Genomic DNA, 25983 nt, shown 5'->3' on the forward strand with positions numbered 1-25983 from the left:
AAATCAGACTGTGATCGGAGCATTATTTGTAGTGTTTTATTAAATTATCCAACAACTGTGGGAACTATTATCAATTTTCATAGATGAAAAAAATAATGAGATATGGAGAGGCAAATAAAGACCTTTCCTTTGTTTGATTCCCAGTTCTGTCTTTCTCTTTACATATTTTGTTTTGGAAACATTCTTTTTATATATCCCATATCATACAAGGCATCATCATAAATTGACTTGAGAAATAACCCGTGTTAACATAGAGTAATCCATGGTAATTAGGCTCAAACAAGGGTCATATATTATTACATATTGATACTCTGAGGAAAGATAACTTCTGAGACTACTCCCATAAACTTAGCCAATGGCAGAATATATTATTGCAAAACATGATAGCATGATGCTGTTATATGATTCCATGTACATCATAATTAAGTTGTATGAAGTAAGTTGTATATTTAGCAGTTAGCTCTATCCTCTTAGATGAAAGAAAAGCAGCAGTCATGTTCTCTTAAATCATTATAGCTGCTTGTGCTGTTGTGGTTTTTCATAACTCTAACGATAGGTCTTCATCCTGCACTAACACTTAGCAGTCCATAGCAATATCACTTCTGTGCTTTGTTTAATGTCCAAACATTAAAGTTTTATGAATGACTGCAAATAGATAACAAGTGCCAAGGCAGGTCCCAGTTGCTATTGTTAAGCAGTGTTTGCTCTGCCGCAGTTTTCTGAGCTCTGCAAACACATCTTCCATCTGGCAGCTGGCTATGTTTTCAATTTTCCTCTGTATAAAGCAAGCCCATAGGCAATGACATTTTATACATTTCACTATTCAGGCTATGTGAGTAGCCTATCGAAATATTCTGAAGAAGTCCTAGTGATCAGTATTATTGATGAACTACCAAAAATTATATTTAAATATTTAAGTATTCCTCACTCATTAACAGAATCTATGAAAAAAATCCTTGAATGCAAAGTACATTTTTGGTCAACAAATTATTTTTCTTCTTCTTTTTCTTCCTTTTCTTCTTAAGGTGCATAGTTATAATCTGCCTTTCCCAGTCTTGCAGTTTAGGCATCATGGGTGACCCTGCATCTCTAAACTCTACTAGAATCTGAGGTCGAGTTAGCTAAGGCACTGCCTCTTTTTCACCATTTACTCAGACCTGGAATTTATGCTTCTTGCTGATTCTGAATACCGTGTGCTGTGAATGAAATTCCAGGACATTTGAGCTATTGAAGATGCAAAATCTCCCACCCCTGGTCACACACCACGCTGACTCACCTCATAGATGGACTGCTTTATTAGATTTCTCATTAAACTAGTCTATTTGTTTATATATTTGCACCTGGCTATCTCATTCCAGATGATTTTCCTAGAAAAAATTAAAAAATGCCTTGTGTGCATATCCATTATAATTGATTAAAATAGCTAATTTGATAGCGTTTTTAAAAGGGTTGGTTTAACCTACTGAGAATATCATAGACTTGGATGTCAAAAACATGGTCTTTGACCTAACTTTATCTCTAATTAATGATTTTTGTCTGAAGCAACCACCTAGCTACCCTGGATTTCAGTTTTCACGTCTGTAAGATGAGAAGGGTAAGTATTCAGATGGTATGGAAGAAGCAGAGATCTTTAGCTACTCAGTTACTACCCGCCAAAGAATGAAAGCATGGTCACATTATATCTGAGAAGATTGTCCTCCTTAATTCTTTCAGGCAGATTCACAAAGGAAATGAATTATACAATGAAAGAGAAAAGAAATGCTACCTAGTCAGATAAACTACATTTAATTGTGTGATGGCTGGATTGCCCTAATCTGTACTAGTTTAGATTAGATCATTCCTGAGGTTTCCTTTAGTTCCAAGTAAATAAATAATTCACTTACTTTTGTCAAGAAAACATAAAGGAAGTCAAATAACCAGTTCACATAGTCTCTGGATTTAACAGACCAACTTTATAATCAAGCTTCTTTTCATAATATTCATACAATAGTTATTATAGAGTCTCTGGTTTTTTACACATGTCTAGCTTCAAAGATCTATCTCTTATAGCAGCAGTCCCCAACATTTTTCACACCAGGGACTGGTTTCATGGAAGACAATTTTTCCATGGATGGAGGAAATGGTTTCAGGATAAAACTGATCTACCTCATGTCATCAGGCATTAGATTCTCATAAGGAGCCTGCAACCTACATCTCTTGCATGCACAGCTTACAATAGGGTTCGCACTCCTATGAGAATCTAATGTTGCTACTGGTCTAATAGAGTGCGGAGCTCAGGCAGTAATGCTGCCTTGCCAGCTGATCACCTCCTGCTCTGTGGCCCTGTTCCTAACAGGCCACAGACTAGTACTGGTTCAAGGCCCAGGGGTTGGGAACCCCTGTATTATAGCTCTCAAAATTCCTGATGGAGGATAAAGAGAGTCTACGTCGAAACATCTTCTATTGAATGAATGAAGAAACTTTCTCTAATGTGTAGGAGACATTAATATGGGTCTCATATATTGAAAGCATTATAAATGGGATAGATAAGGCATTGGTTTGGGGGGTACAAAAACAATTAAAAAGTGGAAACACTATAGTAATACAGTGCAAATATTTTTCATCTTAAATAGGTGCTTTGTGTAATTTGAAAGAACTAGTAGAAAAGCATTTTGAAGGGAAGTTGAATCCCCCTGGGTTTATCAGGTTCACATACTATTACAAATGAAATTTAAATAGTTGTTTAAAAAACTCATTCAACAGTGTTAACTTTTTCTATAAAAGTGTTACAGAATCTAATCTTTTAAAAATTTATTATGGAAATTATGAGAAATATTCAAATATGTAAAGAAGAATAATCCACTCCTAACCAAAATTAACATTAATATTTGGAGATTTCCTTTGTATATTTAATGTGTGTTGATGTATATACATGTGTGCATATTTGCAAAATAGGTATAATATGGGAATATAGTTTTGAGTCAAACTAGTTTTATTTACCCATATACTATGAACATTTTCTTATTGCATTAAATATTTTTCAAAAGCGAAAAAGATTGTATTATATATTATGGTATGAATATATCAAAAATTGTAAACATTTTCCTAGGAGGACTTTATTATTCTACAATTGTAGCATTAACAATAGGTTTTAGAATATATGAGACACTATTCTAAGTGCTTTACATACTCAGGTATTGAGTCACTTATTCTACCGAATAAATGTGAAGTATCTGCTTTTATTTTTCTTATTTTGTGGGTAAGAAAACTGAGGTGCCAAGAAGTTAAATAAATTGAGAATAAAAAAAACATCTACCTCACCTAGCATCTAGTAAATATATTAATACCATAACTGATTGCAAACCCAATTATGGTGTTTATCAGCAGGGAAGTCTTTATTATGAAATGCGTTTAGCAGGGTATACTCAGTCTGTCTAGAATTATAGAAAACAAAACATATTTATGGGGAATAGATCCCTGAAATATATCACCTATGCTATATAAATATCTGAGTATCACATTGAGATGTTTTATGATGGAAACAACTCTCTTCTTTGCAAGTAATGTGACTATGCACTAGTCTTAGAAGCTGATGTGACAAGAAAGGACTTGGAAAGCCATAGTTGTATTCTCAAACCTCTTTCCATTCCTCACAATTACTTGTATACTTGAAATTGTTATTTCCATATTGAATAAGATCTTTGATTCATTTGAGTTTGATTTAACAATTCCGTTCTTCATGCAATATCAGATTTTCTTTTTACACTTTTTATATTTAGGATCTGTTGGGAGACAATTTTTTGGGAGTTTCTCACATATATCTGTGTCTTATGAGAAATCACTCACTGCTTTTGCTCCAGGTTTTTTATAAATGATTGTCTGGTGAGCAATCTTGGAAGATAGAGATAAAGCTTCTTCCAGAGCAATGGACACTTTCTGTCCGGCATAAAATAATTAGGTTCAGGTTCCTCTCTTGTATTACGATTTATGTTATATCATGTGCCATGTGATCTTTGCTTCACTCTCTGCCAATTAGGGTTTGGAGAACTGGCACAACAAAGAAATAATATTGTGGCTACAAGAGTCTCAAAACTTCTGCCAACCTCCATATAAATGTTGTAGGCTAAATTTTCACTTGCAAGAAAGGTGAAATTTCAGATACTATACTGTTTTTGACAAGGTCAAATTCAACTTTAGAAAGATGACAATAATTTACAATGCCATTAAGAGTGGACAAAATTGTCTATATACTCACTTTTGATAACACTGGCTAGTATTTTAAGATTAAAGTCTACACTATCAACTTTGTTAATTTACAGTTTAAATAAGGTCATTCCTTTGGTTAACTGTGTGCATTTTTTTGTAATTACTAAAGATGTTTCACCGAGTGTTGTAACTGCCTTTATTTGTTTACTCTCCCAATAGACCCTCAACCTCTATAGTACAGGGACAAAGTCTAACGTATTCTTTATTTAGCACCAAATTTAGTGTCCATCTATTAGGTAATAAAAATATTTAGTAAATTTAATGAAGAAAAGGATGTGTTACCTTTGCTGGCTTTGACTCTTTTTTCTTTAGATTTTAACTATTCTATTGATATTTAATTATCTTTAAGTCTTAAAATTTTCTCAAAAATATGCTATTTTTTTGACAGTCATTTCTCACTACCAATTTGCGCGCCTTCTTTTCAGCAACCTTTCTTTTTGTCTGTCAGTTGAAGTAATCCTTCATTTCAAACTTCATAGAATGGAAAATTGATCATTTATAAGTCCTTTCACCCTGATAGCCCTCAAAAAGGAATCATTCACATATTTTAGTCATCTGTTTCTTGAAACCAAACAAACCTTAGTCTTCAATTCTACACACTCATTTTCTTGTCTAGCACCTGTCTCTTCCATTAGCATTGATGCTTTTTGTTTATCCTTTTGTACAAACTTGTTTCTCTAATCTTTGCATGGTGAAATTTTATTTGCTTTAGTAATTTCCGTCCTAATAGAGACTTGAAAGTATTTTTTTCTGTAGGATGATGTTAGCAGTCATTTCTGAAATTCTCATTCACATATACCAGGTTAGTTTGTTTTCAAATTTTATGTCAAAAAATAAATATTACAAAAATACTGAAATGATTAAAATCACATATATGCACATCTAGATACATATGTTTTCAAATCTGTATGTATATATGATGATAATGTATGTTAGTACAAACTTTCAGGACAGCAAATTGCCCATTTCCATTAAGAGTTTTAAAAAATGAGAATCTGTATGTTTGTCATGAAGTATCCTAAGGACATCATCTAAAACAGTACAAAATAAAGCTCTTTGTCCAAGATAGCCATTGCAACGTTATTACTAGAGACTACAGTTTTTAGAATCTTAAACATCCAACATTAAGAAAACTAAACAACTTAAAAACACTGTATAGAAAAACTTAAGTAACATTAAATTTACATGTGATGTTTAGTGAAAAAGAATGAAAAAATCACTTTGAAATGCTATCAGTGATTATATTGAGGAAATAAAACTATTTGGATTTTTGAAAATGTAATAACGTATTTCCAAACCCTTAATTTGCTTCTCTGTAAAATGGGAGTAACAAAGTTAGCTGAGAGAGTTTTTCTGAGAATTAATGAAGTAATGAATTTTAGTTTCTTATGACAGTGCCTGATACATGGCAAAGTGTGCCATTAGAAATAGCTGTTCTTATTACACAGATTAATTATTATTTTATCTATTATAAAAATATCTGGCATTGACTAAAAACTCTTATTTTGCTTGTATGTTACATGAATTATAACTTTTAGAATGATATCAGTCATGCACATGAGGAGATGCTTCTAAAATGATTTTAAAGTTATTACATTTCTTCAAAACAATTTTGTTTATGTTGCTTCCATAACAGTTTTACATTATGTTATTTTATACTTGAGAATATGAAGTTGAAACAGACAAACCTCTTTAAGCATTTATTATGCCTTTAAAATATAGTCTCTAATCTTCACTACAACTCTATTAGGTAGGTATTATTATGTTTATTTTTAGTTAAGTACTCTGGTGTTAAGTAAAGGAAATGAGTGAATTTTCTATGTCTTGCTTTTTAAATATTACTCAACATTATATTTGTAAATTTATCCATGTGAGATACAGTTTAGGCATGCTTATTTTTTAATGCTGTATCCTATTCCATCATATGAATACATCACAATTTTTGTTTCTTGTCTGGAATATTTTCTAGTGTTTTCTTATAGCAAACAATGTTTCCATAAACATTCTTGTACATGTCTTCTTGGCTAATGTGTAATAATTTTTCTGGAAGATACAACTAAAATTAAAATTGTATTGAATATGCACATTTTTAACTTTGCAAGGTAATGCCAAAGAGCTTTCCAAAGTGGCTTACAGTGTATAGTCCTACTGGCTGTGGATGAATATCCTCACAGCAACAAATCTTCACTTCTTTGCATAGTCAGACTTTTTGCTTTTTACAGTGAAATGAGAGTAATGATATTTTACCATGTTTTAAATATGTTTCTATATTTAGCAATAATGAAACTTTCTTATGTTTATTGGCCATTTATGTTTTATTTTTAAAATACATGTTTTTATATCATTGACTCCTCCTCATTTTCAATTAGATTACTTGACTTTTTCCTCTTGATTTCCTTCCTTAAATAGATAAACAAAATCTAACAAAAATATTACTTTATGAAACAGTAATAATAACTAATTTACTTGGCTTCCATTTAAAAAACTAAATTAAAATCTTAGTCATAAAAAGGAGAGTGTTGAACAAAACTACAGCTTCCAAGATCCTCATATTGGCCATTATTCCATCAGTAATAATGGTTGGAATTATTGGCTCCGATTTTGAGACATATCTTTTTCAAACTTCCTTATGAAGTTTCTTTATGAAATTTTGTTTTATGAATGATAAGTTCTAAATTTATTTCCTTAGTTAAATTTCATTTTATGCATTACTTGTTTATACTTAATAAATTATTTCCTATACCAAAGTCATAAAAATTTCTCCTATGCTTTTTTGTCATGAAGTTTTAAAACATTGTTTTTGTAGTTGGCATGAAGTGGCAATTCTATTTCTTTTGGTGTTAATTATATATTCATAACAACATACTAAATATTGCATATTTTAATCTAAGATTTGGAATGCTAGCCATCTTAGACACTGTGTTTTCATACATCCAGAGATTCATTCTCTTCTCTGTTTATCTATTCTTGAGCCTATGCAAGATTGCCTTCCTTACTGCAGTCTAATAATTCTAAGTCTTGATATCAGATAGCATGAATTAGTCACATTGTTTTCCTTCTTGAGTAGAGACTTGGGCTTTTGCTTATCCATATAATTTTTAGGTTTCTTTGGCCAGATATGTTGATCTGAGGGCATCTTTTTTAAAAACATCATGTACACAAATGGGTTAGTCTATGTTTGGATTCTATTATTTTCCCATTGGTCTATGGTTTATAGTTATCTTTATTACTGTTGGTGAGAGCAAGTTCATTGGTTCTTCTTAAAGAGTGTTGCCCTTGTTAGGGTTTGGCAGAAGCAGATTGGGAAACTGGTAAAGGACTGAGGAAAACAGGACAGAGAAATATATGGAAGGAGAGGAGCAGTAGCAGGCAAATCGCATAGAAGATAGTTTCCGTTTGAACCCGCAGGGTATTATTACTCTGCATTACAGTTATTCTTCAGAGTTTTCCAGACTCAGGGCAAAGAATAGGTTTCATTATGACTTCCTTGGACTCTAGGCCCTTTTAGCTTTGTGGGCGCTTTTCTCTATTAACAGCTTTTAAAATTTATATTTTATGACTACATTTGTAGAAAGATGAATAGAATTCAGACTGGATGTACTATTTTATGGATTCATTGTTACTATATTAATATTTTTCTTCTTCTTCTAAAATAAAGTAGAAGCAGTTGTGTGGCCCCACAAAGTATTGTGGGCCCAAAGCACAGTGCCTACTTGTCTAATGGGTAAGTCTGCACTGACAAGGAAGCTTGGCTTTATGTTCTGCTATCTTAGTATTGCTTAATTGCTGTCCCGACTCTCCTCTCTGAGCGCTGGGACAAGGACAGTCTTAGAAAAACAGAATTGCAGCTACTGGCTGTTAAAAATAAAAGTGAACTTGAGATCACAAAGGAGTCATGGAAATAGGAACATGAAAGTATCCTGGGGGATGCTCACACTATGCAATAAATAGTCTTGGCTATTCTTGGCTCTTTACATTTCCATATGAAATGAGAATCAGCTTGTTAAGTTTTACAAATTCCTGTAGGTTTATTAATTAGAAATGCTTTCATTCTATAGATGACTTTGGAGAGAAGGAACATCTTTCAAGCATCGAATTTCCCAAGTCATGAAAAAATTATGTATCTCTATTTAAGCCTCAAAATAAAATTTTATAATTTTCTCCAAAGACATCTCAAATCATTTTATTAAATATTTTCCCAAGTATTCAGCATTTTATTCTATTGTAAATAAACCATATTAAAAATTTGTATCTTCTATTTGTTTCTAGTAAGCAGAAATACAATTGATTGTTTAATAATTATTTTGATCCAACAAAGTTGCTACATAATCTCATAAATTTGAATAAATTTGTGATAGATTATTTTAGATTTTCTTTCTACATAATTCTATCATTTGAGAATGACAGTTTTGTCTACTTCTTTCCAGGTTGTATACCTCTTATTTCCTTTTCTTGGCTCAGTACACTGGCTAGAACCTCTAGAACAATGTTGTATAGAATTCATAATGGAAGATATTTTAAATCTCTAATTTTAAAAGAAAATTCCCATGGTATTACTGTTAAGAATAATGTTAACTCTGGGTTTTGCTAAGTTTCTTTTCTAAGATTAATATAATTCATCCTCTGCAGATTTAGTTTTAGTTTTTCATTTCCCCCATGAATGATACTGAATTTTATGATTGTCATATACATTTTCAACTTGGTAATGCTAATAATCTATTATCAATTTTATATTACTGAATTAAATATGCTAATATTTTATTTAATTTTTCATCAGTGCTCATGAGTGAAATGGGCTTATAATCTTCCTTTCTTTTACTTTCTTTGTCAGATTTTTGTATTGAAGATCATGTTAAACACGTTAAATATTGATTAATTATCTTTAATTCCATAGAACTATACCGGTTTTCAATTTCTTCTGGAGTCAGCTTTGGTAACATAGTTCTCAGAGAAGTTGTTTATTAATCAATTCCCAAGCTAATTGGAACAAGGTTGTTACTAGTATTGTCTTACTAGTTTTAGTCATTTAATGATTTCTTTATTTTCATAAATAATATTTTTATTGAAAAATATTATGAGAGTTTTACCAATTTTATTATTTATAAGTAACCAACTTTTGATATTTTATCCTATTTCATATTATTGTACTTTGTTTCAGATCTTATTTGATTATGTTCTTTCTTTTACTGTCTTTGGCTTTATTTCACTCTCTTTGGACACATAATCTATTAATTTTAGTTTTTTTCTCTTCTAAAATATACATTTAAAACTAAAGTGCTTGCCTCAATTAGTAATTTAATTTCATTCTGACTATATAATATACAATTAAAATTATTTTCCAATTTTATTTTCTTCCTGGACCTATGCTTATTTAGATGTACATTTTAATATTTCCAAACATATGTGGATCTCCTATTTATATTTTTGTTATTGATTTCTAGCTTAATTACTCTTCATTCAGAAAATGTCCTCTGTATTCTTTAAAATTTATTGAAGCTTGTTTTAAGACCTAATAATGACCAACTTTTAAGTGCTTTCTCAACTTAAGAAAAATGCTTAAGTTAAATTCTTTAAATTGAATGTTTCCTGTGTAACTGAAAAAAGAGAGCATGTTCAATAAGATAAATGTTGTTAATTGTATTGTTCACATCTTCACTATTTTTACTAATTTTTGTCCTGTTGATATATTAGTGATTCTTGAAATGCATGTATTATAGTCTGTCATCATTGTTGGAATTTATTTATTTCTCTTTATAGTTCTGGCAAGTTTTTCCTTCATCTATTTTGAGGAAATTTAGAATTGTTACATATTCCTGGTAAATGAAAATTTTCTCATTATGACTTAAAAAATATTTAGTAAAGCCTTCTGCCTTAAAGTGTATTCTGATCGATACTTATATGGATACATCTGCTTCCTCTCAGTTATTACTTGAATGCTCTTTCTGTTCTTTGTTTTCAATTTTTCTGTTTCGTTGTCTGGTAAATATGTCCCTTGTAATGTATATGTTCATTCTTTAATTTAGTATGCAAGTATCGTCTTTTAAATGGAATATGTATCTCATTTCATTCTAATCTAGTTATTGATATATTTGACAATAAATCTACTATGTATAGACTTTCTGTTTCTCCTTCTATCTCTGTTTCTGTTTCTTTCCTTTCTTGCCTTTCAAAAAGAATATTATAAGGCCATGTTCATTTAACAAAAAAGTGCAGGAAGAAATGAGAAGAAGGTAAAGAAAGGAAAGGCCTTCCAAAAAGGCAAAAAAGAAAGGAAATAGAAACAGAGACAGAAGGAGAAACAGAAAGGTATATTTATTGAAACAATAAAGTTTTATTGAAACAATGTATTTATTGAAACAATAAAGTTATCTTTATTGTTCTATTTTTTTCTATTTCAAGAATAACACAGTATTTCTATTTGTTTAGGGATTATATACTAACCAATATCCCTCACTTGGCAAAAGTGTAATATTATTTGGAACTTTTACTATCTGCTTATACAAAGAACTTAGAATACTTTAACTCCATTGATTACTGTTCCTGATTTATATTCTATCGTTGTAGGACATTTCACTTGATCTTAGCCAAAAGGCCGAAAGGTGATAATTGTAGGACATTAAAAACATCTTTCTATATTTTTCAACGCAAAATGTCATTATTTCTTTACATAATTAATGCTTATTTAAATTTGCCAATATATTTTCATTTTTATGGCTTCTCATTTCTTCCTGTACTTTTTTGTTAAATGAACATAGCCTTATAATATTATTTTTCTTTCTATTAGGGAATGTTCACCTTTTAGTACTGAAATACCTAGCACAGAAGAGGTGTTCACTGTTCACAAAATGTTTTCTGAAGAGAAATAATAAAATCTTCATGACCTTTAACCTTTTTAAAAAGACCAGTACCCAAATTTTCACTCACTCTTGAAAAATTGTATATATGTATAAATATATTTTCAAGGTATAGCGTGATGATTTTATACACACACACACACACACATATATATACATTGTGTAATTAACACAATTAAATTAACCAACGCTCCATCATCATATGTAGTTACCCTTATTGTGTGTGTCTGTGCATGATGAAGATACTTAAGATCTACTCTTTTAGTACATTTTAAATAGTTAGTCCTCATGGAATCATTTTCCTTTTCCCTGAAGACTTTCTTTCAGTAAGTTTAGGTGTTTACTTGATAAAGTCAGCTTGTAGCAAATTATCATGACATTGTTTTTCTGAAACTATTTTACCTTCCTTCTTGAATATTTTTATTTAGTACAGAATTCAGTGTTGGAAAATTGTTTTTAGTTCACTATATATATTTTCCACTGTTTATTTCTGACATATGTTCTGAATCTACGGTCCTTTTATTTTCTTTTACTTTTCTGTGGTAGTTAATACAGTGCACAGTGTAGCATTGTTTCGTCTGTTATCCATAGTACCTAGCATGTAGTTAGCACAGTAAATAGGCCTCAGCGAATTCCCTTAATTGAATTTAAAATAAGGTTTTGATGTAATATTAATGTTAAGAGACATGGTTTCCTCCACACTCCTTATTTATAAATGATAAAGTTTATAGGTGATATATTAGATTCTCCCCAGCCTGCTATGATCACTCTTTCTTGGCCCTGTGAAATAAGAGATTTGTGATCAACTTGCCCTTGAGTTGGTCCTCACTATGTGGTCGCAAAACAGCTGTGTATATGTAATGATTATTCATAATTTATCATTCATTATTTAGTATTGTGTAAGCTGTGAAGAGTAGTAATATGGTGTTAGTGGTTTCTTAAGAAATCCCATTTAAAACTTGCTAGGAGAAAACTGGTGTAAAATACTACATTTATTTTTCAACTATATAAGATAATTGTGATGAGAATTCAGGGATATGTGCTAGAAGTATAAGAAAGAGGCTTTAGGCTCTGTGCTGGGTTTCCATCCTTCACAGATGTGCAACCACAGCCACCCTCTCAGCATGTTGTATACAAAACTGAGCAAGACTTGGAAGGCAGTGTTCACATCCCATTTGCTAACAATGGAATCCCATATCTTTTCTTAGTAGACTGTAACTTGTATGAAGTTTGTGGAATTGAGTGCTTATTATCATTGATTATGGAATTCATATACCTAAGGGATTAATTAAGATACTAAGTAGAGTATCAACCAAAACTCGACAACTAAGTTAGGTTAGAGCAGGTAATGTAACCATATCTTCTAACCTCCCTCTTTCTGCATGCAACCACATTGCCAGACAATCACAGCAAATACATTCTTTAAGAGGTTCATCTACAGAGTGTTGTTTTAGCAAAGGCACATGTTCCCATCTGTCTTAAAATCCTTAAAAGTAAAGAACTATTATCCAAAATATACAAATAACTCTTAACACTCATTAAAAACCAGTAAGAGAAAACAGTAAAAACATCAGATTTTAAAAAAATTGTCTATGCATCTCTTTCCTTTGGCTGTTCCTGAGTTATATCATTCATAATAAACTAGAAAGGTTAAAAACAAACAAACAAACAAATCAATTATTTCCAGGGCTTACACGAGGAAAGGCGGGAGGGAAGAATAAATAAGCAGAGCACAGAGGATTTGGGGAGGTCATAAAACCATTCTGTATAATACTATCATAGTGGAAACTTGTCATTATACATTTGTCAGAACTTGTACAATGTGCACCAAGAGTGATCCCTAATGTAAACAATTGACTTTGGGTGATGATGAATTGTCTATGTAGGTTCAACAACTGTAACAAATGTACCACTCTGGTGGTGATATTGCTTGTAAGGGAGGCTAGGCATGTGTGGGCACAGAGGCTGTGTGTACTTCCTGTACTTTCTGCTCAGTTTTGGTGTGAATCTAAAACTTCTCCAAACAATAGTTTATTTTAAAAAAATCTATAATTGTTTCAGCTTTTCTGACTGTACTGTGGCCTTTTACCTGGGATATATTTTTGGTGTCTTTATTTTTATCGTTATATTCACTATTTTTTTCATTTTGAGTTGACACATAATAATTGTACATATTTGTGGGACACAGAGTAATACTTTGATACATGGATGCAACGTGTAATGATCAAATCAAGGTACTTAGTATATTCATCACCTTGAATATTTATCATTTCTTTGTGTAGTAAATATTTAAATAGTCTTTTCTAGCTTTTTGAAAATCTACACTAAATTTTTGTTAACCATATTCACCCGACAGTGCTACAGTACAAAATACAAAGAAATAAAATGAAAAGCAATTACCTATGACTTTTCCTACAAATGGATCAGGTGTTTTTCATTTTTGCTTATTACTTTCCTATTGCTATTTGCAAATAGCTTATTTTACAGTTTATGCCAAGTATAAATCACCGTCTATGCTTTCTTTTGTGCCACTTGAAATTATATTACAAACAGTTGTCTCCTCTTAGTTTTAATAATGATCATTTTTCATAGCTATGTAATATCCCAATGTGTTAATGTACCATGATTTAGCAAGTCTTTCCCTATTGTTGAACATTTATTCTATTATGGGTAATGCTGCACTGAATATTCTTTAGGAATATATTTTATCACCTTTGTTTAATTATTTCTTTAGGAGAAATTTCCCAAAATGGAATAACTATAGCAAGGGCATGAAAATCTTTGTTTTTTTGCTATGTATTACTATAGTCCTTTCAGAAGTGTTCTATTAATCTATACTGACATAGTAGAGTAAAAATGCATTGATTTAACTACATTTGGGGGGCCATTGAATACTATCACCTCTAATATTCATTTATTAGTCATCATAGGCATGCTGTAAACTGATTTAATTATTTTATAAGGAATTTATAAGGAATTTTGCCTTGATAATAATGTCTATAATGGGACATTAATATCAAATGACCATAACAGATCAGTATTACCATATTTCCTGATAGTAATTCTATACTTAACAATGTGTGAACATCAGTCTTACAAAAAAAGAAAAAATAAATATTTGAGACCAGCTGATTAATGAATGGCAATTTAGCATCGTGCATGCAATAGTATATGGTTTTGAAAGTTTGAAAATAGCTTCATTTCTGAAGTAATTTGAACACTTACTTTGGTAACTGTTAAAATAATCAATCTGCTTAGCAGTCCTTTTCATAAATATTGCACACTTTAGGGCAATTTCCATTTAATAGGTAAATTACCAATTCAGAAGTGTGAGTTTAATATTACTAAGTGCGACGAAGGAGGGCAGTAGCAGACCTTTTTAATTTTCTTAATCATGGACTCTCAAACAATTCTTCACTGTTCCAATGTAGACATGGCTTTGAGAATACAGATACAGAGAATACAGGCTTAGCAATGCCAAGATAGATTTAGTATTTAAAGTTCAGTCAAATACCAAAAGGCCCAGAGGTTTTCTTCTGTACTAAAATAGCAAATCTCATTACTTTGAAAATCAGAAGAGAATAGAGCACCTCACCATCTTACCCAAACAGCTCCCTAATGCTTTCATTAGCATTGCAATAGATAACATTGCCTTTCACAGTGGTTTTGCAGATTAGATGACTATACAGTCAACTTTTGACTATGCTTGATAATATGGCATTAAGAAAACTTGCTTGGTCAAAGTTAATATATTTCTACCAATTTGGTCAATTTCTAAATGCATTCTCCAAATAAACAGTCATAAAAATCGGTCTGGTCTGTACCTTTATAATAAGTGTATGGATTTCATAATAAATTAAATCTGGATTTCTTTTCACTCTCCAAGATTAAGTTGTTGATCACCTTAAGGGAACAGTAATTTGCAAGTCATTTTATAAGTTTTTTTTCCTGGAGTACATAATATTAAATTTCTGTCTAGATATACTCTAATATTGGTAGGTAAAACTGACCTTCTTGTGGCATACATAAATGGGATCATGCAACTATTTTATTTTTCTTAGGTTTACCAATGTCCACAGTGAATATTTATATAGAGAAAAATAAATATCTGAAATTGATGAACATAATTTTAAGAGAAATCAGCTCTTTGCATGGATAAGTAATCTCTTGTAACTTCTGGATACAAAAATTTATTAAGAAAAATTATCAGATTGGTAGACTGCTTGCTCTGTCCTAAGTACTAAGCACATTTTATTAACATATATTTGGCTAGCAAAAATCTAAAACTAAAGGTAAAAATATTCACTTAAAATGAAATTGAGTTTTGTTTCAATTGCACATGAAAAATTAAATAAATACACACAATACCATATTGCAACTTGGAAACAGTGTTTTGGAGACAAATATGCCAAAAAATAAATCATATCCCTTTAGAAGAGATTAGTCTTTTAAATCTTCGATTATATAATTGGAAAATAATAGGTTAATTTGATTAAAATACTAGAGAAAAACTGCTTAAAATGTTCGCCAAGTTTCTAGCCATTAACTTATGGATTAAAAATCCTTTGAAGTTCTTTTTATATTTTTTCTTCCCAAATCACTGTAAAACTACTATAGTTTTTTTTCAATAGAAGTACTGAATAGAATGTTTTGGTCAAAACCTTTCCTTCCTTCTTTTCCTTGCCTTCCCCTTCTACCTTCTCTCTTTCTCTCTCTCTCTCTCTGTTTCTCTCCCTCCTTCCTTTCCTTCCCTTCCCTCCCTTCCCCTCCCCTCCCGTCCCCTCTTCCCTTCCCTTCCCTTCCCTTCCCTTCCCTTCCCTTCCCTTCCCTTCCCCTCCTCTCCCCTCCCCTGCCCTTCCCTTCCCTTCCCTTCCCTCCTTCCTTGTCTCTCTCTCTCTTCTCTCTCTCTCTCTCACAAACACATATACACACGCACTCTTTAAAAATTTTTAAGAGTGGTAATTATTTTCTAATGTAAGATTTAGATGTTTAGTAAGAAAGTTATACTTTTTATACTTCCTAGATATCAGTATAGATAAGAAACATTTATATTCAAGAACATGCTTGTTAACCTAGGATTTGTAGCAAGTACAGTGAATTTTTGATGTTAAACAATTTAAGGGCTTCAATCCCTAGCTTATGGATTTCGCTGCCATGTGAACCACATATCCATGTTCATGTTCTTGCTGAACTTTTTATAGTCAATTTTTCCATGCGCTTGGTGTGTGAAAAATTTTTAAGCTTGGGGAGGCACTTGGGCACAACAAAATACAAAGCATCAAAATGGGTGCTCCAGTTTTGTCTCAACTTTAATAATTTCCTTCCTCCCCTTCCCCTTCCCTTCCTCCTCCCTCCTCTCTCCCTCCACTCCTTTTCTGTTCCCTTCTCTTCCTCTTTCTCTTCTAGTTTGGTAATCAGATAACCAGAGAGTGGTGGTTTAAATTTCCTCATTTCAAGTGTTTCTCCACTTGTAAATTATTTAGGTTATTTAACATCTTTAAGCCTTTGTTTCACCAACAGTAAAAGACTATTTTAACATCAGACATGACAAAAAGTTTTCATCTAAAGTTTCAAGTCTGAGAGACTCATAGTGGCTTCCTGTATTGGGAGATTGTAAAGATGCATTTGAACTGAATAGAACGGTAGGCTTCCTGTATTGGGATTTTAAAGATGCATTCGAACCGAATAGGACAGTAGGCCATAATCAATTATTTAACGTCTACTAGCAGATTGGGAGATTAGAATTATTACCCAGGCCCAAAGTATTTGTCACTTTTAATCTTAGAACCCAGGCCAAAGGGCTAAAAAAGAATCAAACAGGTTTAATTTTCTCAGTGTAGTTAGTCTATTTTTACTAAATATATTTCAAGATAATTTTGTGGAACTGAATTCTTGATACTGACATTTCTTTTTTTCTTACAGAAAATGTAACATTACATATCAAACCACTATCAATATTAAAGTGAAACATGTTAGTTTTAATGTGGATATTTTTAATATAAAACATGGTAAGAATTCATACAACAATATACGGTTTTGAATGATTAATTCATTTGACTTAGCAACTTTGAAAAGAAAATCAGTAATTTGGAGAGTTTTGAAAAGCCTATTGCCTTGGGTGCTTTGCCCAGGATATTGAGATATATATATATATATATATATATATATATAATTCAATAAAATATAATAATATACCAAGATGAACTGAAGTATAGATAACTTAAAGTTTGTTATTTCCAGAAAATGAGAATATGTTATGTTTAAAATATCACAACTTGAAGGAAGTGATTAGAATTTCAGAATGGTAGAACGGAAAGGAGCCTTAAGAACAGTGGTTCACAAAATTTGCTTCACAGGAAGCTGTCCTAGCAGCGTTTAAAAGAAGAGCAAACAAAGACAGGTAATACACACAGACATCCGGTTTCAGTTGGTCTGAGGTTGTTCCCAAGTATCAAACGCATTAAAAGCACTCTAGATACTTATGTACCAACATCCTGATTTGTGGATGGGGAAAAGAGGCCTACAAAGGGAAATGTATTTATGCATATTCACATATTTAGTGGCAGAATTGTGCCTAAATCCCATTTTCTCATTGATGCAGCGTCATTTCTCTTATTTTTCAAGTGTGGAATATAAAAATACCAAATATTTTTGTAATTATGTATCTATAGTAAACCTTGGTATAGCTATTAATTTGTGCTATAATAGTAATACAACCATTTGATAAAGAACATTTTAGTTAATAAATGATACTAATTGACAATTTATTTGAGCAAAAATGGAAAGTCATATCATACAGTTAAAGATAAATGCAATTAATGAAAATTAATCTTGATGTGACACATGTTATAACTCTGTTCAAACATGTAAAGTAATATGTATTTGTTAATCATGAAAATGTAGAGAATCTCAACAGGGAAATAGAGACTATAAAATATAACCAAATAGAAATTCTATACCTAAAAAGATAATACCAGAAAAAAAAGAGAAGTTGGAAATCATTTTGGAGATGACTAAATAGTCAGTGTACTTGCACATAGATTATTATAAATTATACGACCTTAAAAAGATAAAGTAATAAAAACTTTTTAAAAAGAATGAGTTATCAGTGATCTCTAGGACAGTATCAAACATCTAGTATTTGTGCGATTGAAACCCTAGAAGCAGAGAAGAGAGTGGATGGAAAAAATATTTGGAAAAATGGTGACTACATTGTTCTCACTTGGTGAAAACCATTAATTTATAGATTTCATATAAGCATTAAACTACAAGCAGTGGAAAAACAAAATCAGACCTAGGTACATCAAAGACAAATTGCTGAAAAAACAAAGATGAATAGAAAATTTAGAGGGCAGACCTTAAATACAGGGAAAGAGTAATACAAGTAACTTCTGATTTCCCATTGGAAATTTTATATCTTGTGAAATATCTTTCAAGAATAAAAATAAAATTAAGACATTTTCAGATAAATTAAAATGAAGAAATTTGTTACCAGCAGGCCTACAAGATAAGAAATGCTAATGTTTTTCAGGGTGTAGAGAAATGATATCAATGTAAGATAGGAAGTTCCTGTTTAGGAAGAATTGGTACCAGAAAGGGTAAACATATGAGTTAATATAAATGATTATTTTTTCCTATGTATTTGAAATGTGTGTTATTTTAAACAAATATTATAACATATGGTGGGGTTAATAACACATGTAGATATACATATGGCAGCCATAGTGTAAAGTGGGGGGATTTCAAGATTCTCACATTTATGTGAAGATGTATCATGTTAACACTAATTACTTCAGGAAAACTTAGGAAACAAACCATTAAATATTAACTCCATGAGGTATAACAAAGAGGTAAAAGATAAATTAAAAAGGAATTATAAAAAATATTCAATGAACCTGAAAGTAGGTCAGAAATCAGTAGTACAGGAACAAAAGACAGATAAACAGAAAACAATTCGTAAAATGGGAGATGTAAATCCAGCCATATGTACAAGTATTTAAATCCATACATATCTATAATTACACTAAATTTAAATAAACTAATTATGATAATTAATAGTAATAGATATGAGTGAAGAAAAGGAGACAGCAAGCCTTCAATATATGTTGTTTAGAAGTGATGCAGTTTAATTTTAATTGTTGTTTCTTTTTTTTTTTGGTACACAAAGAAGTTCTTCAGTGGTGATTTCTGAGATTTTGGTGCACCCATCATCCAATCAGTGTACACTGTAACCAATGTGTAGTCTTCTATCCCTCAACCCTCTCTTACCCTTTCCCCCGAATTCCCAAAGTCCACTGTATCATTCTTATGCCTTTGCATCCTCATAGTCCTCATAGCTTAGCTCCATTTATGAGTGAGGGCATACGATTTTTGGTTTTCCATTCCTGAGTTACTTCACTTAGAATAATGGTCTCCACTTCCATCCAGGTTGCTACGAATGCCATTATTTTGTTCCTTTTTGTGACTGAGTAGTATTTCATGGTATATATACACCACATTTTCTTTATTCACTTGTTGATTGATGGGCATTTTGGCTGGTTCCATATTTTTGCAATTGCAAATTGTGCTGCTATAAACATGCTTGTGCAAGTATCTTTTTTGTATAATGCCTTCTTTTCCTTTGGGTAGATACCCAGGAGTGGGACTGCCTGATCAAATGGTAGATCTACGTTTAGTTCTTTAAGGAATCTTGACACTGCTTTTCATAGTGGTTGTACTAGATTATATTCCCACCAACAGTGTAAAAAATGTTCTCTTTTCACCACATCCACGCCAACATCTATTTTATTTTTATTTTTTTATTATGGTCATTCTTGCAGGAGTAAGATGGTATAACACTGTGGTTTTGATTTTCATTTCTCTGGTAATTAGAGTGCATTTTTTCATATGTTTGTTGGCCATTTGTGTATGTTCTTCTGAGAATTGTCTACTCATGCCATTAGGCTGCTCTTTGATGGGATTATTTGCTTTTTTCTTGCTGATTTGTTAGAATTCCTTCCTTGTAGATTGGGGGTTCTAGTCCTTTGTAGGATGCACAGTTTGCAAAGATTTTTTTCTCCCACTCTGTGGCTTGTCTTTTTACTCTGCTGATTATTTATTTTGCTGTGCAGAAGCTTTTTAATGTAATTAGGTCCCATTTATTTGTTTGTGTTTTTGTTACATTTGCTTTTGGGTTCTTGGTCATAAATTCTTTGCCTAAGCTAATGTCTAGAAGAGTTTTTCTGATGTTATCCTCTAGAATTTTTATGGCTTCAGGTCTTGTATTTAAGCCTTTGATCCATCTTTAGTTGATTTCTGTATAAGGTAAGGGATGAGGATCCAGTTTCATCCTTCAACATGTGGCTTGCCAATTATGCCAGCACCATTTGTTGAATAGGATGTCCTTTTCCCACTTTGTGTTTTTGTATGTTTTGTCGAAGATTAGTTGATTGTTAGTATTTAGGTTTATTTCTGGGTTCTCAATTCTGTTCCATTGTTCTATGTGCCGATCTTTATATCAGTACCATATCATTTTGGTAACTATAGCCTTATAGTATAGCTTAAAGTTGGGTAATGTGATGACTCCAGAATTTATTCTTTCTCTTAGTATTGCTTTGAATATGAGAGCTCTTTTTTGGTTCCATATGAATTTTAGAATTTTTTTTTTGTTGTTGTTCTGTCAAGAATGATGATGGTGAATTGCATTGAGTCTATAGGTTACTTTTGGCAGTACGACCATTTTCACAATATTGATTCTACTTATTCATGAGCATTGGATAATTTTCTATTTGTGTCATCTGTCAAACTTTGGGGAATGTCCCTTCTATGCCAATTTTGCTGAGTATTTTATCATAAAGGGATGCTAGATTTTGTCAAATGGTTTTTCTGCATCTATTGAGATGATCACATGATTTTAGTTTTAAATTCTGTATATGTGATGTATTGCATTTATTGACTTGTATATGTTAAACCATCCCTGTGTCCCTGGTATAAAACCTACTTGACTGTGATTTATTATTTTTTGATACGCATTAGATTGAGTTAGCTAGTATTATGTTGAGGATTTTTGCATCTATGTTCATCAGGGATATTGATCTATATTTTCTCTTTTTTTGCTATGTCCTTTCCTGATTTTGATATTAGAAGTATTCTAATTTCATAGAATGATTTAGAGAGGATGCTCTCTTTCACTATCTTTTGGGATAGTTTCAGTAGGATTGGTACTACCAAATCTTCTTTGAATGTCTGATAGAATTCAGCTGTGAATGGTCCTGGACTTTTTTGTTGGCATTTAAAACAATTACTGTTTCAATCTCACTACCTGTTATTAGTCTGTTCAGAGTTTTTCTTCGTAATGAAATTATGAGTTCACTGTCCCTGATGGAGTTGGAATGGCAGAGATGTCTTTAACTCTTTCTCTCATGGTGTAGACCTTAATTTTTTCCTGGTGTTTTATTTACTGAGTTGATGATTCGGGCTTCAGGCCAATAAGGGAGGTATCCCTGGGTAGTCACTGTTTGGGGCTAGGGCAGGTGGGTAGATGCAATACTCAGTGGTGGGCCGAGGTCCCAGCCTTGATGAGGGCGGCTGGGGAGCTTTCAATTAGATGTGCTGAGGTTGTATCAGGGTGAACAGTGGGAACTACATTAGCTCCCCTGCCAGATCAGCAGGAATGCTATTTACTTCATAGACTCACTCTTGTCCTAGTGTTTCAGCTATTCAAATCAGACAGGCACCTCTTTTCATCTATCAGAAAGTTGATGTTCCAAGTAGGGGGAAATTGTGACTCTGTCCCTTGTGCAGGCCTGAATCTGGGGGTACTCCTCCTGTGGAGCTGTACTCACCCTGGATTGTTCCAGAGAGACTGTCTATAGGTGACTCCATGCTGCATTCCTGTGGTGGAAGCTCCAGCTATGTCTATGATGGACTGCCAGGGGGATACGAGGACCCCTTTTCCAAGGCCCTTTATGATTACAGGGGCTGTCTGCCTGTTGGGGTATAGGTGTGGACTTTTCCTACTGCATCCAGCACTGCAGTTGTGTCTCTGCTGTGAGAAATTACCCACCAGCAGAAAGATCTGGAACTTAAAGTCTGCTGTTCAGATTCTTTCTTCCCACAGGTCATCTACTGGTGTGGTGCTTCCCCCTTTCTCTAGGGATGGGGCTTCCTGAGAGCTGAACTGCAGTGAATGTTACTGCTCCTCTGGGTCTAGCCGCCCAGAGGGGCTACCAGGCTTCAGGCTGGTGCTAGGGAATATCTGCAAAGAGTCTAGTGACACGACCAGTCTTCAGGTCTCCCAGCTGTGGGTACCAGCACCTGCTCTGGTGGAGGTGGCAGGGAAGTGACATAGACTCTGTGAGAATCCTTGGGTTGTGGATAGGTTTAGTGTGCTGGCTTCCTCAAATGCTGGTTATGCTAGCAGGGAAGTTGTCATGTGGGCTGACTCAGGAACTCTAGTTAGCTAAAAGGTTGCAGGTGGTGGTGTTAACTCTTGTTTACTCCTTCCTAGGAGCAGGGATATGGTCATGAGTTGCTCTGATGGCCTGAGTTGTTTGACCTCCAGCTATGAAGTGGTACTTTCAAGAGAGCCCCAGTTATGGTATTAGCAGTGGGATTTGAGCTTGCCCTAGTTGACCAGGGCAAGTATTCTGGTTTCTCAGGCAATCGGCAGGGCCATAAAACCCCAAGAGTTTATGTCTTGTGTTCTGCTACCAGGGAAAACAGAAAAATACCATTAGGTGGAGGGAGGGTTTGTTGGGTCTGAGCTCAGATTCTTCTTGGAGATGGCTTGCTGGGGCCACTGTGGGGGATGGGATGGTGGTTCTTAGGCCAATGAGGTTATGTTCCCGAGGGGTGTATGGCTGGCTCTGCTTACCAATATTGTTCACCAGGAAAGTTGGGGATAGCCAGTAGCAAAAGGCCTCCTCCAGTTCCCACACAGTTGGCAAGGCCAGTCTCACTCCCACAGTGTCCCACTAACAGCTCAGTGTTTAAGTTCAGGCAGCCTGCACACAGAACTCAGAATTGCCTCAGGCCATAAGCTTCCCCACTGAGAAAGCAAGCCACATCCCTCCCCACCTGCCCACAATGGTAAGGGCTCCGCACTCATATCTGCAGCAGTTCTCATTTGCCCCCCAAATTCTGCTCAAGAAAGTTTGTGCCAAGTAGAAATTATCACAATATTCAGGTAGAAGTTTCTTTTGCCCTGTGACCCCTCCCTAATTCCCCTGGGTACCTTCCCTGAGGGCTCCTGTGAGAATAGTCAGAGATGGCTTCCCAGGGCTCCAGCTGGAGGCTGGGAGTGCCTACAAGACTTACCATTGCTGTTTCTACTTTTATGTTTCACACAGCTCCCTAAATTCATTATGGCTCTAGGTAAGGTTAAGTCCTTCACCTGTGATCTGGATTTTTAGATTTCCCATTGGGGATGTGTGTTTGGAGGCAGGCTTTTCCCCTCTTACATTTTGGGAACTCACAGATTTTGCCTGTCTCAAAAAACAGGCATTTTGCAGTGGTGTGCCATTTATTTAAAAAAATCTGTGACTTCTTTCAGTTTTCCTGGTATATTCCTTTGCTGATTATTGGAACAAAAGTTCACAGTGTGAATCTTCACACATTGTTTCGTCTGTTCAAGTGGGACATGAACATTAACTCTGTCCCCTATCTGCTTCTTCTTCTCCTACTCAATAATTTTTAAATGTTTTTAAAAGGCCACGTTTTAAATAGTTATATATTATGTATGGAATACCCCTGATATACGTATCTATAGAATATCCTCATTTGGCAAAGTTTAAAATGTCTACTATTTGGCCCTTTAACAAAAAATTTACTCAGACACTAGATAAAGTTCTATTTTAAGAAGAAAGAAAAAGAAGTACTAAGTAAACTCAAAGGGGAAGGAGGAAATTAATAAAGATGAGAGCAGAAATCTGTGAAATAGAAAATAAAGAAACAAAGTCAAAAGTTGGCTCTTTGAAAAGATCAACAGAAGTCATAAACCCCTACTTAGATTAATCAAAAATACGATACTGCAAAAATTGCCCATATGAGAAATTTACAAATGGAATGTTTTAGAGATCCAACAGACATTAAAAGATTAAAAAGAGAATATCATGAACAACTTTATGGGAATAACTCCACAATTAAGATAGAATAAACAAATTCTTTGTAAAGTGCAACTTACTATAATTGACAGAAGATGGGATAGAAAAACCGAATGGTTCTATATTTGTTAAAATGTTGGAATCTGATACTAGAGGAAGCACACACACATACACACGCTCACAAAGAAAACTCTAGGGTCGGATGTTTTCATTGGTGAATTCTTTGAAAGATATCTCTGGTTTATATTTGTAGCTACATCCCTCCGTCATTCTTCTGCTACAACCTCATTTCACGTATAGGGCTTCTCTTAGAGACTTGTTGTCTATACACTTGACATTTCTGTTTTGTACCCTGAAAAGAACCCCAAGTATGACTCTCTCTCTCTTCTTGTTCCACTCTCTTAGGTTCTCTCTTCCCGCAACAGCACAGTGGAGCCTTTCTACCTTTCTATGTTATATGTCATACTCTCTGCGGTCCCAGGATGCCATGCATCCTGTTCTCTTCCTGGAGACCCACATAGTGCTGATGAAACCTGAAGGGAAACAGGTTTGCACATAGGGTAGATTAAAAAAACTGACCTCCGTCAAAGTGATTTTCTTTATACTTAGCTTTATTCTCTGGTTAGTAGTTAGACTGTTGATGTGAAAAGACACCAGGAGTTAGTAGGCCACATAAATGTGTGAATCAAGTTTGATGTAAGTATACCAGACAATGATGGAGATTCTAATAACTTGAGAATACATTCTCATGTAAGGGCATTTAATGTTTTCTTTTTTCTTTTCTTTTTTTTTTTAAGCACTGCATACTTTCACTAAGACTGTTTGGCTGTCAGTTTTGCTACTGAATTAGTCACATTATCTAATTTTTTGTCATTTGGAATTGTTCTATTTTATTTATTTAGTTTGATGACATCAGCAAGATGGTGGAATGTGACTTTCCAGTAATCAGCCCCTCATAGAACATCAATACAAATGACTATCCACACTCAAAAATGCCTTCATAAGAGCTAAGAAAACCAGGTGAGAGATTATCACACGTGGGTATAGTACAGAAATAAGAAAGATATAAAGAAGAGGGTAAAAAGGACAGTTTTATGTGTTCTGTATCACTCCTCCTCAAAACCCAAGTAGGACAGCGTGGACAAAGATACTCATATGTTGGAGAAAAAGAGGAAAGCAGGCATCAGACTTGCCATGGACCCCAAAACCAGTCTGGCCCCAGTGAAACTTGGTGTCAGGCCTCCAGGCCCACATCAGAGGGCCCAGGCCCTAAGGCTCACCCCCTCAGATATAGCTCTAGGCCCAATCAAGGTTCCAGACAAGCTCCAGGCATCTGGTGAGCACCCTTCAACTCAGCTTTCTGGCCCACTCTAGTGGCAGGCCAGTCCCAGTGACCCCAGGCTCCAGACTAGCCAGAGCCAGGACAAGAGCCCAGAAATAAATGCACACATTTATAGTCAATTGATCTTTGACAATGGTGGCAAGAACACACAATGAAGAGGAAGAGTTTCTTCAAAAAACCATGTTGGGAAAATTGAATATCCACATACAGAAGAGTGAAATTGAACCCTCATCTCAAAGTATATAAAAAATCAACTCAAAATGCATTAAATACTTAAACATAAGGTCTGAAACTATAAAACAACTGGAAGACAACATAGGGCAGAGCCTCTTGGCATTGGCATGGGCAATGATGTTTTCGATATGACCCCAAAAGTACAGGCAACAAAAAGCAAAATACACAAATGGGATGGCCCACAAACTCAAAAGCTTCTGCACAAAAAGGGAAACAATCAATAAAG

The sequence above is a fragment of the Macaca thibetana genome, chromosome 15, assembly GCF_024542745.1.
Source record: "Macaca thibetana thibetana isolate TM-01 chromosome 15, ASM2454274v1, whole genome shotgun sequence".
NCBI lineage: Eukaryota > Metazoa > Chordata > Mammalia > Primates > Cercopithecidae > Macaca > Macaca thibetana.